Source organism: Ambystoma mexicanum, chromosome 8 (genome assembly GCF_040938575.1).
Source record: "Ambystoma mexicanum isolate Mex_15411 chromosome 8, UKY_AmexF1_1, whole genome shotgun sequence".
Classification (NCBI taxonomy): Eukaryota; Metazoa; Chordata; class Amphibia; order Caudata; family Ambystomatidae; genus Ambystoma; species Ambystoma mexicanum.
The window spans coordinates 214962512-214979140 of record NC_090929.1 but is presented as its reverse complement, the minus strand read 5'-3'; the positions used below and the strand labels follow the sequence as shown (position 1 = coordinate 214979140).

Sequence of the window (16629 nt, the reverse complement as noted above, 5' to 3'; positions counted from 1 at the left end):
AACATGGGTTGTGGGGGTGTCCACCGCATGTTCAATGTAATGTCTCTGCAAAAAACAGCGACTTTCTTTGTCAGGAGACATGACATGGAACCATTTCAAGCAGGTATATTAGGAAATAGGTACAAAGTAAATTGAAGGTGGCAGAGAATAGGTGATAGAGTTAAACATGTACACATTTATTTAGGAGATATGGAAAATATTACATGACACACATTCATCTAGGAAAACACAGAATATGGCTCCCCGACATAAGAAAGATTACAGAAACAGACGTCGGTCTTTTAAAATGGACACCACAGCCTGCATTACAAATGGCTGCAGGCCTTAAGCCATAGGGACATTTAAAAGTGCTGAACCAACAGAAAATATATGGCTGTGTGGAGCTCAAACAAATAACCCAAGCCAAGGTTATTGAGACAAGGAAGGGCCTGTACAGAAGCCACGGTGCAGTGATTTAGCAGTTTAAAAAAATGGTAGGAATATACAGTTGGTGGTGCTCAGGGTTTTTATTTTTTTTATAAATAAATTTTGGCAGTAGGCTAATATAGATAAGCAAAGCGAGGTAACCAATGAGAATGCGGTAACACATTTCAAGTCCATTTTTGAATTTCCTCAAGTGTGCGTCATCCTAGAACTGCGAGTTTCCAGTTTTAAAGTTGCAACATGTGCTCTGTGATTCAGTGAATTTGGAAAACAACCAGTCATGCTGACTAGCATAAATGAGGTCATTGCAAGTGTGAAAAACCAGAGGAGGTTTCACTGCCTAAACCCCGGGGATCCCTTACTCAGGTGATGAGGGCACGACCATCGCCTCTGGACCCAGATCTTGGGGGTGGACAAGTGTGGGAAGATGACCTGGGTGAGAGGTGCTTGGGGAGTGGAGGAAGAATGCATGATGGCAAGACATGTTATTCCCCCCCTTTCCCATCCTGCCATTTTATAGGATATTCCAACCTCCCAGATCCCCCCTTTCCTACATAAATACTGAGCTGAGGAAGAGGAGATCTGAGGCTGAAAGTAGTACCACCCATTCAATACATTGGCCATGTCTCACTAATAAGGTCAGGCACGGGACTGTAATTACATACACCTGGAGCCCATTAGCTCTCCCCACATGGTTAAAAGGTGGAACACAGACACTCTGGTCAAGGCGGTATACAAGAAGAAGCAGTTCTTCCAGGGCAAGGGAGAACCAGGCAGAGCAGAGCAACAGGCCAAGGACAGTACAGAAGTATGGAGAAACCATGGACACTCGGGTGAGAGATCAAAAGGACTATAAGGTTGCGCAAGGCAGCCCAGCTAGAGAGAAGAGACAAACCTCTTGTGTTTCAAGGAGAACAGACACCCTCCCGGGATAAATGGCAGCGTTAGGGAGGTGCAGCGGCAGTTGTGTTATCAGCCTTGACTTCAGGATCAAAGCCATGAAAGAAGAAAATGAATTAACACAGCCGGTGATTTGATGAAAGCAATGAAAGTCCGGTCTGTGTTAAATGAAACTTAATGGCAACAGTATCCGATGAATGAAGGTTGCACGTGTGCCGAAGGCAAAGCATAGTAAAGAACTGTAAATTAAAGATACAAAGTAACAGTGATCCAGCGAAGAGATTGTCCAATCAAAAGTCTCTGAAATGTCGGATGCCATAGAAGCGGCGGGAAAAGAAAGGGAGATGCAAGATTTTAACTGTTAGGTTTGATCCCGGCAGAGGGGAACCTGGATGTGAGATATCTTTGCACTTTTGAAATAAGTACTGTGCTCAAAAGTACATTTACCAAGAGGCCTTTGTGTAGGAGAAAAGTGATGTTTGAGGAAAGGTTGAAGTGGTCATGCGAGGTAAGAGCAAAAGCCTTGCAGTTTCAAAAGTTCGACAGTGGAAGGAAAGTGAAAGGAAGCTTGAGCCCGACGGAGGGAAGCCTATGAAAGTGTGAATGAAGCTTGGGGAAGGGATCCCCTAGGAGTTCTGATTGAAAGGTTTGAGCCCGGCAGAGGGAAACCTGTACTGAATTGTGGTAACCAGAAGGAAACTTTTGTTGAACTGTATTGCAAGCTAAAAGGTGACCTGGACGGGAGTGAGAAAAAGCAAAGCAGTCCAGCAGATAAACAAGTGACTTTTCGTGGAAGGCCAAGTGGGCCCTAGTCCATGAAAAACAGCATCCTTGTGTCCGAAGCTCGAGTGTGTCGCAAGGTCCAAGTGTGCCACCTTACTCCATGCTACAAAATGTGGAGAAGGGAGTTTGCTCAACCATACTGCCATTTCCTTTGAACACTGTTTTTCCATTTTTGCATTAGACATGTATTGTTTTTAAAAGAGAGCAGGCATTAGGTTGATAAGTATAGTCCATTTTATTTTGATTAAGGACTGTATTTTCTTTGTGTTTGATGGTCAAAAATACTCCCATCTTAGTCAGAGGGCAAGATAGGAGTTTTGCAACCCCTTTTAAACCAAAGGTTTTGAAAGTTGCATCTCCTGCGTCAGCATCTACCTGTGATAAAATGCCCCCCTCTCACAAGAAAGAAGAAATCATGTGTTTTCGGAAGCGTTCATGTCCAATGAAAAATGTTAATACACTTTGCTTGTGTACCTCAGTGGAAACGTGCGCGCCTTGGAAGCAAGACGCCACGAAGCAACACAGGTTCGATCCCCGGGTCAGCGCTTAGAAACCCCTCAGTGTTTAAGCGCGTTATAAATACGCAACTAAGACAAAAAAAAAACAATTACGCAACTAAAGAACAAACAATTCCTGTAACAGCGCCTCGATGCCCGCGGGCTGTGTGAGCGCTTTAAAAATGCAAATACAAAATAAAGAAATAAAAATGTGACCAATTGTATTACAAGGTTCATTTTCAGAAAATAATGTGGTATGCTTGCCAGCCTATAAAAAGGTAGTGTATGCAGAAAGAGCAAGTTTCTATTTTCAGCTTGTAAAACTGTTGATTAAACAGATACTACCGGCCGGCCGTCTTGCTCTCTTTCTTCTGCAGTGTTGAACCCTTATGGCCCTTTTAACTGAGGTAACCCATCGTTCGATTGAGGTGGATGCAGAATAACTTGCACCAAATAAGACCAACACAGGAAGTATTCCGTTTTAATCTCAATTGTCTAAAACAGGGAGTACAAGAGACTTCGCACAGCATAATCTCTAAGCATTTCATTAAGAAAAACATTTATCTAGCAAGTATTTGTCATTTGTGACATCATACTACGTGGTGAACTAAGAAAACTTATTTGGGATTGCGATTGGATTAATGGGAACATCTAGGCATACTTTCTGTAAGGAAGTGGATTGCAATTAGATCTCTACAGTCAGGTGGACAACTTGGGCACCCCTAGTGCAAGTCATCTTCAACATTTATTATATACACGGTACATCATTGGCTCTCAAACTATAGGGTTCTTTATTATATGGCCCTCTATAATTGGTTGGCATGCTTGTACCCTTCTGGAATATTCGACTCACAGCAGATAAGCTGACAACCCAGGTGTCAGTGGGTGGACTTGACCATGTCTCCCCACCCAATTAACCCAACATCTATCACTCGTGCCTTCTGCCATTTGTCTTTGAACTTGGCCTGGCAAAGTATCACTGCTCCCGAGAATAGAAGGGAGTGTGAGCACGTTCTTATCTTCAAGTCTCGGTGCTGCTTGCCCAGTTTCTATTTCCATCTACCCCATGTGACTGGAGACCGTGTTTTAGCTCTTTTTTGCATTTCATAGTACTAAATGAATAAAACATGGCACTCATGGTGCCTTTCCTTCGCACCTTTAGAGCTCGTCTTGCTTCTCACGTTCTTTGTATCTTTACAAATAGATGACCAGTTTTTGGCTGCCCCAACCCTTGACACTGGGCCAGACAGTCTTCTCGATCTTCAGCTGTTTTCTCTGCAGCACCACACTTCCAGCCCTTCTCTTCATGGGCCCTGGTTTAGCAAAGTTGCTACATCGAATATCCAAGATTCTATATTATGGTGGCACCGCCTGCAGTCTATTCACTACGTACAGCCAGCCTTTAATACTAATCTACTTGCATTGCTGCATCTGTACAGTTAAAACAGCTTGCATTTTCTGCAGTGCTCTTCGCACGTGCAATCTTCATTTCGCATACTAAAGATTTCTCAATTCTTTATTCCGTCAGATTCTATACAGTCTATACATGCTTTCCTACGATTATTCTCCTCAGTGCATCACCTTTACTTCATGTGAGACCACCAATCTACTCTTTCACTCATTTTCATATTCCTTTGTGGATTTCCCTCAAGAGACCATCCTCTTTCCGGGGGGTAGATCTTATAGGGTTTTCTCAATGGATACCTGGTTTCAAAGATTCTTTGCGGTATAGGCACTAACACTGGCGTTGCACATGTCGCAATTTCCAGTTTCCAACATGTAGGCAAAATAGGGGCATGACTTCCAGTAGATGCTTTCGATTCCTCCTCTACACTCCCCCTCTGGTTGATTCATTGACCACTACTCCAGTCTTCACATCTAGACATTCACTGTTGATGAAGTGCTTCTTTGGAGTATAGATTTTCACTACTCCTTTCAGAGATCCTGCCGATTTATCATCAACGCTCCCGGTCATGTGGCTACATTGTCCATTCAGGTTACAGTAGCTCGATCTTCCCACATACTTCTTGTTGTTCCTTGGATGCAAGAACTTCATTAATTTAAGTGCTAGGATGTTGGCCTCTATACATGTTCTGATTTCTTCATCCGTCAGTGCCTTCGGTCCAAACCCTGATTCAACAACGATCATGACCTTCATACATACTGCCTTTTTCGCCGTCTTCTTACACTGATTACTATCCTGATCACACATAATCCAAACATGATCACCACCAATAGTGCTCCAAGAAACTTGAAGATGTTTGCCAACCATTGTGGAACCCATGAGAAGATCGATGCAAACCAGATGTCATGTGCAATGTCTTCTACTTAATCTTCCATCTTATTGTGCAGGTTTGTCAGTAACGCTATAGCCTCCGTTAAGGTCCCATTCTCGTCATCGTATGAAGGTATGGTATGTGCAACACAATGGCACAATTTTGGCACAATCACCTCCTTCCATAGCTGTGATCATATCTAGGACATACCTATTCTGGAGAGTCAACCTTTTTTTAAACTTTTATTTACAAGTTAACAAAAATAACATGCTTATACTACCAGACAGACAAGATAATCTATAAATCAAGTTAACACTACAACTATATCCATTGGAGGATATAATTAATCATCTCCCCACTGATTCCGCACCACCTCCCTAATCACCCCTCCCACACACACCCACCCTTACAGATACACTTCCTAAAATTGCCACGTTTAGTACAATGATAGAAATGTTCCCCAGATTTTTTTTTTTTCAAACAAACCTTTTTTCCCCTCCCTCTTGTACAGTACCTTCTCCATTTCTGCTAACACATGCATGTCTGTTGTCCATGTCTCGATTTTCAGAGTCAAGGTAGATTTCCAATTGCTCAAAATTACTTTCTTACCAATCATAGCTCCTCTGAACAACCACTTTTTCTGACATTGTGCAAGATCATCCAATAATTCATCGCTCCCCAATACCATGGTTTTGAAATCCAGAGCAGGCAACTCCTTATCACCTTATCGCAAACAAGACCAATCTCACTCCAAAACATTCTTACCATCCTGCAAACCCACAGCATGTGTTCCAGTGTACCCGACTTGTGTACACATCTCCAACAATCTGAATTTCCCAACAGTCCTCGCTTCCACATTTTTTCTGGTGTCCAATAATCCCGATTTAGGATCTTAAATCTGCCTGGATCCCTCTGTAAGTCCCAGAGAGCATAACTTGACATTCCTACACATGTGCTGCCAGAATTCCTCTGAGATATCCGAACCAATTCTTCTACTCCATTCTTCTCTTATGGAGTCAATGCCCTTGTACTCTGACATAATCCTATTGTAAACACGGCTGGCTAATCCTCCCTCCCCTTGTATTGCCTTCCTTGTAAACAGGTCCAAATTAATTCTCTTCTCCAAATCAATGTCTCCAATCGCACTTTTAAGCTTTCTGTAGTCTGAAATTTTAAAATTCTCAATGTTAAAACGCATCTGTAATTCTCTTGCTGTCATCCAAATCCCATCCTTAAAGAGATCAGCTATCCATTGAACACCACCCAGAAACCAATCGGCCCAAAAAAAGACTCTGCCCTATATTTTAATAGATGGGTTTACCCAGACAGACGCCCCAGGTTCCCTAAATGTGTCCAATCCCAGCAAATCACACAAATTCTTCCATGAGTTTCTCAAACATGCAATCAGGATCTTTCCCACAACTTCGTCTCGAATTTGAGGTCAAGATAGCTCCTGGCATTAACGGTCCGTTGTAGCTAGTTTCTGCCAACACCCATCAAATGCATCTTCCATGAAGGGAACACGAAAATTAAAAATATAAGCCAGGTGGTAGGCTTTAAAATTATGTACCCCTAATCCACCTTTTATCAGTGGTGACTGCAACTCCCACAACTTCAACCTTGGGTTTAATGCTTGAAGTTGTCTAATTCCTTCCAGTATGTGGATGCTACATTCAAGGGAATCATACTCAGAACATAGTTAATCTTTGGAGCAGAAACCATTTAAGGCATTCACCTTGCCCCAAAGTGATAAATTCAACAGACTCCATCTTTCCAGATCATCCCTTAACATACAACAAACAATTTTCAAATATTCATGTATCATGTCTGATCTTAGGTGTCAGCCGAATTCCCAAATATAACAATCTGTCAGGGCACCATCTAAATCCCAAATCCGTTAAAAACTTTCTATCACCAATATGCGTCAGAGGCATGACCTTTGACTTTGTCCAATTTATTTTGTAACCGGAGCACAAACGAAATTCAATCATAATGTCCATAAGTGCCGGCATCGACTGCTGCAAATCCCTAAGGACTAAGAGCATATCATCAGCTAATAACCACAGTTTTTGCTGCAGTCCCCAGCAAGATAAACACTTTATCCTACATTCATCTCCGATGGCTGCAGGGAACGGTTCTATAGCTATTACAAATAGTAAGGGTGACAAAGGGCATCCTTGCCTAGTTCCTCTTTTAAACTTGAATATTTCGGATAGTATTCCATTGGTATTAACTTCAGCTGTCGGTTCATTATAAAGTAATCTAATCTATGACACAAATTTTCCCCCAAATCCCATCCCATCAAGCACTGAGATGAGGAAATCCCAGTTCACTCTGTCAAAAGCCTTCTCTGCATCGAGGGACAGAATAGCAATGTCTTCCTGTTGATCACTCGCCTTGGAGATTGTATGTAATAGTCTCCTGATGTTGCTTAAGGTTTTCCTCCCCTTCACAAAACTCGACTGGTTCCTGTGAATTAATTCTTAATGCCAACATTTTAGCCAGGATCTTTTTATCTGTATTAATAAGACTTATAGGCCTATAGCTAGTGGGAAGGGTATCATCCTTCCATTTCTTTGGTTAGACAGGGATCATCGTATGTCTCGTGAATTCTGGTAGCAAGCCATCCACCAATGATTCAGAGTACATATCCTTCAACAGGTGTTGAAGTCGGTAATAACTTATAGAATTCCACAGGTAATCCATCAGGGCCAGGGGATTTCCCTGTGTTCAGTTTACTGATCGCTCTCTTTATTTCATCAACCGTAATGTCTTCTTCCAACAATTTTGAATCACCCTCCATAATCGTTGAAAGATTCGACTTTACCAAAAAGTCATTCTCTTCGCCCGTCACCCAAACTCATGGTAAAGATCCATGTAGAAATCTCGAAAGACTTTCATTTCTTTTGGGTGATGGGTAATTTTATCATTCTTGTCTCGAATCGATTTAATGGACCGCTCAGCCTCCCTCTTCCGCAATCTATAAGCCAACAATCTGTCGCACTTTTCCCCCTTCTCGAAGTATGCACATTTCAGGTAGAAGTTCTTTCGTACAGCACGTTCATCTATCAGCTTTTTCAATTCTCTCCTCAGTCCTTTAAGCTCAGATATTGCATCTATACCAGTTGGGTCAGCCATGCCTCTTCGTGATATTTCACTTATCTTCCCCCTCAAGTACTGCTTCTTTATTGTCGTATTGCTTTCTTTGTCCACTAGACATACCAATCAGATGACCACGTAAGGTGCACTTAAAAGCTTCCCAAACGATACCAGGACTCAAATCTCCAAGATGATTTTCTGCCATAAAGAACTCTATTTCTTTTACCAGTCCCTCCACTTCATCATCATTTTGTAGAATCGAGGTATTCATCCTCCAGAAATATTGTTTGTGCAGTGTATATTTCAAGCGCAAGAGTACATGTGCACGGTCAGTTAAAAGTACGTTACCAATTTAGTTCTCTGTCATTTTACCTGCTGTTAAAAACATATCCAGTCTAGAATAAACCGAATGTGCACCAGGAAAAGAAACTATATTCCCTATTGGAAGATGCTCCAGCCTCCAACAGTCCTTTAAGTTGTGCTCAAAAAGTAAATCAATCAAGGCTAAATACTGCCTAACCATATGTCTATTAGTTGCTGGTTTACTTCTGTCCATATTGTTGTTCAACACTATATTGAACTCACCACCAAAGATAATATCCCTAGATCCCAAATCTTGTAACGTCTGTGCCACCTTCCTGAAAAAGGAGCCATCATCCATAGATGGTGCATAAATATTACAAAGAGACACCACCTGACCCTGAATATCCACCACCAAAGCAATTATCCGCCCCTCCCTGTCTGAAATGTCTTTCAATACCTTAATAGGAGTGTTCTTCCTAATCAGGATTGTCACCCCTCTAGATTTTGTGTTGAAAGATGTACCATAAACTTTCTCCACCCAACCTTTCCTCAATTTCTCAATGTTTTGAAGTGGGAGAATGGAAGACCAGGCTCCCGACCTTCCCCTCTCGCGCCTGGCCTAAAGGATCACGGCCCAGGCACCCGCCACGAGAAGAGTTCCAGCTTATGAATAAGTCCTCACATTGTCTACACGTACTCATAGTGAAACATTGTTGCAAATGACAGGTACACCGAGAGCTGGGAACAGCGATGGTCCCAGACTGGGAAGCTCGCGGGCGCACCAATCAGAACATGGGGCTCTTATCACTGACGCCATTAACATTAACCAATCATCAGGGGTCTCCATGTAACAATTCTCATGTATCTAATTGTAGGGACAACGCAGATATATCACCTGACTAACCCTTGTCCACTAACATTGTTCTCTATACGTATGCTATACTAACCCTACCACTCGAGCAACCAATTAAGAGTGGCGATAGGTTTTTTGCTAACTTTCCAAGGTGACGCAAGTAGCGCGTCATACTAAGGTAAAAAGGGCCTGCGAGCCCCACGATTGTGTGTGTGTCAGGACGGACGCGTACGATCCTTGACCCATCCCTGCCGTTTTTGTCTAATAAACAGCAGAGTCACCTTGCTTCTTGCGTGTGTCTCATACTCTATCTCTTTTGGGATATACGGGAGGAGTCGGGGCCTCCCTGCCCAGAGGTCTGCGGACGGCCCGGCCGACCCCGGCAGAATTTCCCCCCCGACAAGTTGGAGGCACTGCTGAGATCTGTTTAAGATCCGCTTTTTTATTTTTACTTTTTCCAGGTACTCCCGTTGCGAGGAGGCCCGGCGGCGCGGCCCCCTCTTCCGTTGCCCCCTTCTGAGGACTACAGGACCATCGCGGAGCTGTGAGAAGACCGGACAGCGCAATCCGGATATTGGCCCTCGGGAGCCGGTTGAGTAGTATCCCGCCCACGGTTGGCGAGTGTCCAGACGTGGTCCAGACGAGGGGAGGTGGCGAGCCGCTTGGAGGGGTGCACGCAGTCGAGCGGCCCCGCATCAAGAGAACTTGGTGAGCATGCCACGCACAACAAGCAATGTGAGATTGTGAGGGAGGGGGGAGGAATTAAATACGGGAGGTGGGAGGTGTTGCACAGGTGCGCGGCGAAGGTTTGACAATTTAGTGTTGGCAATGGAATGAATGGTAGCCGAACGAGTGCGAGAGCAGTCGGCTACGTCACGCGAGGGTGGGGGGGCGGAGCACGAAAACATCACGTGCGGCCGCTCGTAGAAACTGATTGGCCTAGGTCGCGAATACGTGTAAGGGTGGGTGTGTGGTTTCCTACGATTTGGCATTTATTGATCAATGAGTAGATGAGGATCCCTATTGTTCGAGCAAGAAACTCGATAGGTAGATGACGTTTCCCTGTAGGCGGTAGCTAGTTAGTTGCCCAATACGGAAGATAATTGGCTGGTTAAGCCCTCCTGTCGAGGGGCGTATCACACGCGAGGCGACGCAGCGTGCGCAGTCCGATTATATTATTGATTACCTTGTTCCAGGAGTGACAGGAAGACAGCTGTAAGGTTAACGGGGGTAGATTGCAAGTGTATTTTGAACTTAAAGAATATATGAAGAACTTACCAGTAGCTCGAAGAGATCGGTGACGTCACCAGTAGGGCTTTCATAGGATATCGCGAGCACAAGGCATCTTCGTTTTGAGAGTGGTGGGGAAGAGAACTGTGATAAGGGAGTGGAAACGGAGATAAATGGTAAATGAGTTGATCGGGGAAAGGCGAAACGGGGGACGTAGCTGCGCACGGAGAACGCCGGCCACGGCAAGTGTAGAAGAAGGAGGAGGAGGAGCAAATGAAAATAGGACGACTGTATAAGAACGTCACAAGGGGTACGCAGCCGCAGGGGGCTACGTGCGCCTCGGCCACAGGGGGCCGTAAGGGTGTTGTGTAAAGGAAGAACAGAACGAAGAACATACACAAATGTAAATACCATATTTTTTATAATTTTCCTTAGCAGACTATCGTAAGTCCCCAAACTTACGGGGCCAGGTAACGATATAAGGTTGAATATTGTACACTGCTAGTGAGATAACCACTACCAGATAGGGAAAGGGTAACAAGTGGAGCGCTATTATGTCATACGGGACAGGATCGGGAGGGTGGGGGAACACCCTCACTACCCCACTACAACACATATGCACAACACTGCCATCCCATAGGGAGAAACTGATTAAGTATAGCATAGAATGGACCCAGGGGACGGATAACAAAATGCTAACACCGTGGCCGCCTAATGGTAGCTTCGATCCATATGCCCAACATTCACTATTAAACCATCTGCACAATACATACAAGGGGAAGAAGTTGGCAAACCACGTGGAGGTGTTTAACTTATGGAGGATGTTCCAAGGGTCCCGACCAGGACCAAACGGAATGTTCACTGTGGGGGAAATACCGGAAGAAAAAGAGATTAAGGAGGAAGGAGAGGATGGGAGGAAGGAGAGGATGGGAAAAAGGGGAGTGAAGACCCAAAGAACACGGGGAACGAACGAGAGGGAGGAGAAAAGAATAATACACCAGATGAAATAAAAAAGGAACCGAGCAACGATATACCCCTAGCAAAGGGAGTGAAAACAGAGGGAGGGGGGTTGTACCCTTTAAGAGAATTAGGAGAAATAGAAAGAGGACAGTTAAGGGCGGCTGAGGGATACTCGAACCCGGCATACAGCCCTCCACCATATGTGGCTCATAGGAAGATGCCAGCAGGGGAGGGGAGGGGAGGACTGGAGAAGAACAGACTGTGGAAATAGGAAATGATGAGTGGGTAGCTGCACAGATATTATTAAAATTACGAGGTTCATTAACAGGAGAAGAGAAGGAGGTAGTAAAGAAAACAGACGAGGATAATACCAGGGAGAGTGAAATGAGGGGGGAAGAGCGGTTACGACAAAAGGAAGAGATTTTGGAGGAACGACTAGCAAAGTTAAGGGATGAGCAGAATGAATTGATCAAACAGCTCGAGAGGGAGGAGAGAGAGAGAGCGAGGAAAAGGAAAGAAGGTAAGAACGAATTGGAAAAAATAAGGGAACGCATTTGTGTAAGGGCATTGCAAGGGCTGTTACGGCTGGTTTCCCTGTGGATCGTGGATCGTGCTGGGACGTTTTTTTCATTGAACGCTAAACACGTGACTTTTGGCTCCGCCTCTGAGCTCAAGCTCCCAGCATTCCCTTTATCAATACTGGCGCACGCGCATTCGCGCGCATTTGTGTAAGGGCATTGCAAGGGGTGTTACGGCTGGTTTCCCTGTGGATCGTGGATCGTGCTGGGACGTTTTTTTCATTGAACGCTAAACACGGTACTTGCACCTAAAGTTGACACCAGAAGCAAGAACTGTGTGCATTTCTACTGAAACAAACGTTGTGGTGGATTTAAACAAACGTTTATTTTTCTTGCAGTGACTTTTAGCTCCGCCTCTGAGCTCAAGCTCCCAGCATTCCCTTTATCAATACTGGCGCGCGCGCATTTGTGTAAGGGCATTGCAAGGGCTGTTACGGCTGTTAAGCTGAAGAGCTGGTGAGCGGGGAGTGCGATTTTATTTATGAAGTGATTGATTGTATTTGAAATTATATTCTATTTTACTTATTTGTTTTTATTTTTTAGTCTCCCATTGGCATAATCTTGCCTTGGGAAGAGTGATATTGAAACTGGTCAGGAGATCGTATAAAAAAAAAAAAAAGAAAAATGTATACTTTACGTACAGGTATGCCGCCGGTTGCTAATTTGGTCGGTAAAACAACTGAAACTGATCTAGTGATGATTACGCCTAAACGCGGTGCACAAATTCCAAGTGTACCCCGAAAGATTGTATCACGCTCGAGACTGCTTTCTAACACAGTAGATATTAGGAAATTTTATCCCGAATGTCCTCCAGCTAGCGTGTTATTGAATGCTGTATCCAATTCTAGAATGGGTATTCCTAATATAATTGAGAAACCACTGGGGGATGGAATAACGGTAGATGGAGAGGAGTCGACTCCTCCAATTGATTTATGTTCTCCTTCTGACTCCCTGATGATGGCCTTTTCACAAAAAGATTTGTTGGGAGAATTTGTGATACCTGTAAAAAAGATTTGTCACTCCAACAAAGAATGTAGTGGCTACAGTACAGATACATGGAACAAACATAGGCGGTATGATGGAAAATTACAAACACAATGATGTGATGAATGACACAGGTGAGGCACGGAAGAATGAGCAAGGTGATGTGGGTGCAGATGATGCTTCTACAACTAGGGAAATGAATGCGAATATACAGGAATTGCAATCTATAAATATGGAAGAAAGAGAGCAATTGTCACAATCACCAGTCTTGTTTGCTGACTCACAGCACGAGTCATCTGTGCTGTCTATATCTTTTACACACCCTACACCGCGACAATCTAGGGTGAAAGCCATAGAACAAAATGAAAATGGACAGAATAATTCACTGAGAGAAGGCAATACACTACAGGCAATGAATACAGCTTTATATGCGTTAGCTAAACTTTATGAATCCTTAGACTCTCGACTCACAGATCAAAATTTCCTACTCAAGGAACTGGTAGAAACAAGACTGACACATGAAGTAAGAGAAACAGTAAAGGCGCCTACAGCACAGGATGGTTCTAATCAAAATGAAGAGTTGCTAAAACAAATAGAATTGATTGTGCGAGCGACTCTTCATTCGGAGAGAAAAGAACGGGTCAGGGAAACACATGTAGTGCTTGAAAGTATGAAAGGAAAAGTATGTGAAGAACAAATGAATGGTTGCTCAGTTCTGCTGGAAAAGGGCAATGAAATAACAGAAATAGATAAGGATAATGAACAGGAAAAGACAAATAGAAATGACGCTGAGCTGAGGGCTGTGGGAATGAATAACCCAGTCTATAATATATTTTCAGTGCAGGGCCCTCAACCTCAAAGCACTAAAAGCACTAAAAGTTTCAAAAAGACTAAAACGAATATTTTTAAGAAAGACAAGAATCAAAAAATAAAAGCTCAAAAAAGTAAAAATTCCAGACAATTTATAAAGCTTCTAACATTGCCGGATAAACGTGTACAGGACAAAAGTGCTGCTATAGTGAGAAAATATGTTGCCATGGCTAAATTAAAAGAGCAAAACAGAACCCAATCTAGCTGTGATGGATAGTTCTATATCCATAGTAAATCCAGATACAGCTCAGAAAGAGCTAAAATATGCACCGCTAGACTCTTTGGTACAAGAAATTTAAAAAAAAGAAATGGAACCTGTAGTGGTCACCAGAATTATGGCTGGGGTAGATGGTGCGGAAAAAACAAAAGAAACTGTAGAAATGGACTCTGCAAATCAAGGTAGTTATATGACTCTGGAAGAGCGCAGAGAAGAAATCGAAAAATCTTTGAAACAATTTGTGATAAGACCAGTAGTGACAACAAAACAGGTAAATGAGGAGAGACCAAAGTCATCTCAAGCGAACTTAAAGAATGAATTCCAGAGACAGTCTTTAGAAAATTTAGAAGCAAGTAGAGGATTTGTAGTAAAACAATTCGATACAAGGCTGCATCAAAATACTCTAACCTTGAATACCCATGAAGTTAAGAAAACCTTTAACCAAAAACAAACCGAAAAGAATGATAGATCGAACGGTAAACAAGTTAGTTGTAATGAAAACACACATGTAAGTCTAATTATGCAATGCAGGGGAGGTGAATTTGGGATGTATGATCTAAATAGATTATCAGTGTTAAATATCTTCGGAAATGTCACAAGGTTACAAGGAGTGAAGTCCTCTGACTTAGCCCAAATTGAATTTATTCATGAATATGATACATCAGTGGTAAAGATATGGATGTCTTCGAATGTGGTAAAGGAGGCTATATGGCAAGAACAAATGGAAATCTATCACATGGGTTTTATGTTGCTTAATTTGGCAGAGAAAAGTCAAAAAATTGAGTTACATCAACCAAAAATATTCAGAACACCTGGAAATAAATCATGGGAACAAAATCCTATGTCGATCTCTTATTCTACCATGCATGCCGAAAGACCTCGTGCTGTAAGTTTTCCTGCCACAACTGCAATGATGGAGAGTTGATAGCTAGAACATAAAACATCAAAACAGGTGGTTAGAGTGGCGTCATGGAACACCCGAGGAAATGCACATTTAACTTCCTCTTCAAAAGCTCAGTTGGAGCTATATGACATACTCTTACTGCAAGAAGTCTGGTTGGAATCTGCTCTGGCCTGGGAAAATCATCAAATAGAACTGATAGCTGCAACCACCAAAAGCAGAGGTAGGCCTAAGGGAGGTTTAATGGTGATAGTAAAAACGGGCAATGGGTGGAAGCTATCGCCTTGGTACTCTCCAAACAAGCATATTCAATTAGTCAAGATCACATGCAACTCTAAAGTTATTGCTTGTGTAAATTTATACTGGAATCATCTGGATATAAAAGAAAATATATTTTTAAAGGATATGGGACATTGTCTAGATTTGATAGCTAAAGATGTGTCGATAAAACATATTGTTGTAGCCGGTGATTTGAATATGAATTGTATGGAGGGTGAACAGGCGAAATTAACAGCTATAGCGAAACAATGGAATGGGTTGATGAGAGACAGAGGTTTGCATATGGTGAACGGTGCCATTAATGGAGACATCCCGCCTAAGCATACATGGCACAGGGGCAAGTTAACATCACGAATTGACTATATATTCGTAGACAATCAAATGTTTAATCTCCTAACTGCATTGGATATATCTGAACTTACACAGAGTGATCACAGTATATTGGTTTTGGACTGGGAGTGGATTAGTGATGATGAATGTGAGAATCAAAAACAAATGTACACAAATTCCTTGGTGATATCTGCAAGGGGGAACCGGTTTAGATGGACTTCCCCTATGCTGTCACAGCTCTTAAAGGCAATATCATACCCAAAAGACATTCTTGAGCCAAATGTAGAATATCAAGATGGTAACTATGTAGCTTTATTGCATTTGTTCAAGCAAAAAAATGGTCAAGTAGGTTTAATTAATCAAAAAACTCATCGGCATGAAAATGATAATGAGGTGCGACTGAGAAAAGGTAGACTAAAAAAGGAGATCCGTAATCTGCCTGAATGTAGCATATTGGAATGGAAAAAAGCAACTAATAAACTGAAAAACTCTTATAAAAACTGGCTTAAGGAATATAGAGCCCATTTGATTTTAAGAGATGCGAAAATTATGTTACATTCATTGGCTGTAAAAAATTCTGCTTTAATCTGGGGATTAATAAAAAATATATATGTACCTGTTCAATCGATTGTTCAAGTAAATGCGGTCCCAGAGGAGGTATGGACTGATTATTATTCATCCTTATATGCAAGTACTGTATGGTCTAACAGACCTTCAGGTCCAATTGTTAAGGAAATAACTCAGTTAAAAATCACGGAGGAAAATATTGTATATTATATTAAGAAGTTAAGCTCATCTAGAGCAATTGGCCCGGATGGACTCTCCAATTCAATGCTTAGAGAACATCCACAGGCATGGGCCGCTATTTTGCGGGTATTATTTGACCAAATAATATATACAAAAATTCTTCCGAAATCGTGGCAAAAATCGATCATAGTTCCCATCTATAAAAAGGGGGATAGGACGGACCCTAGGAACTATAGACCAGTGGCTCTGTTAGATGCACCAGGGAAGTTATTCGCCAGATTTTTGTTGGATGAATTTAACCAATGGACGGACGAATATGCAATCAATGACCCCTTCCAGACGGGCTTTCGACCAGGGTTAGGAACGGCGGTTAATTTACAGGTAATTCATGCCATTAAA

The 16629-nt window shown here is 42.5% G+C and overlaps 1 protein-coding gene across 5 annotated transcripts in view; it reads right to left on the bottom strand.

Annotated features, from left to right (window-relative positions):
- SARDH (sarcosine dehydrogenase) overlaps window positions 1-16629 on the bottom strand; it is a 1294294-nt gene that overhangs the window by 1077643 nt on the left and 200022 nt on the right. The window lies entirely within an intron of this gene.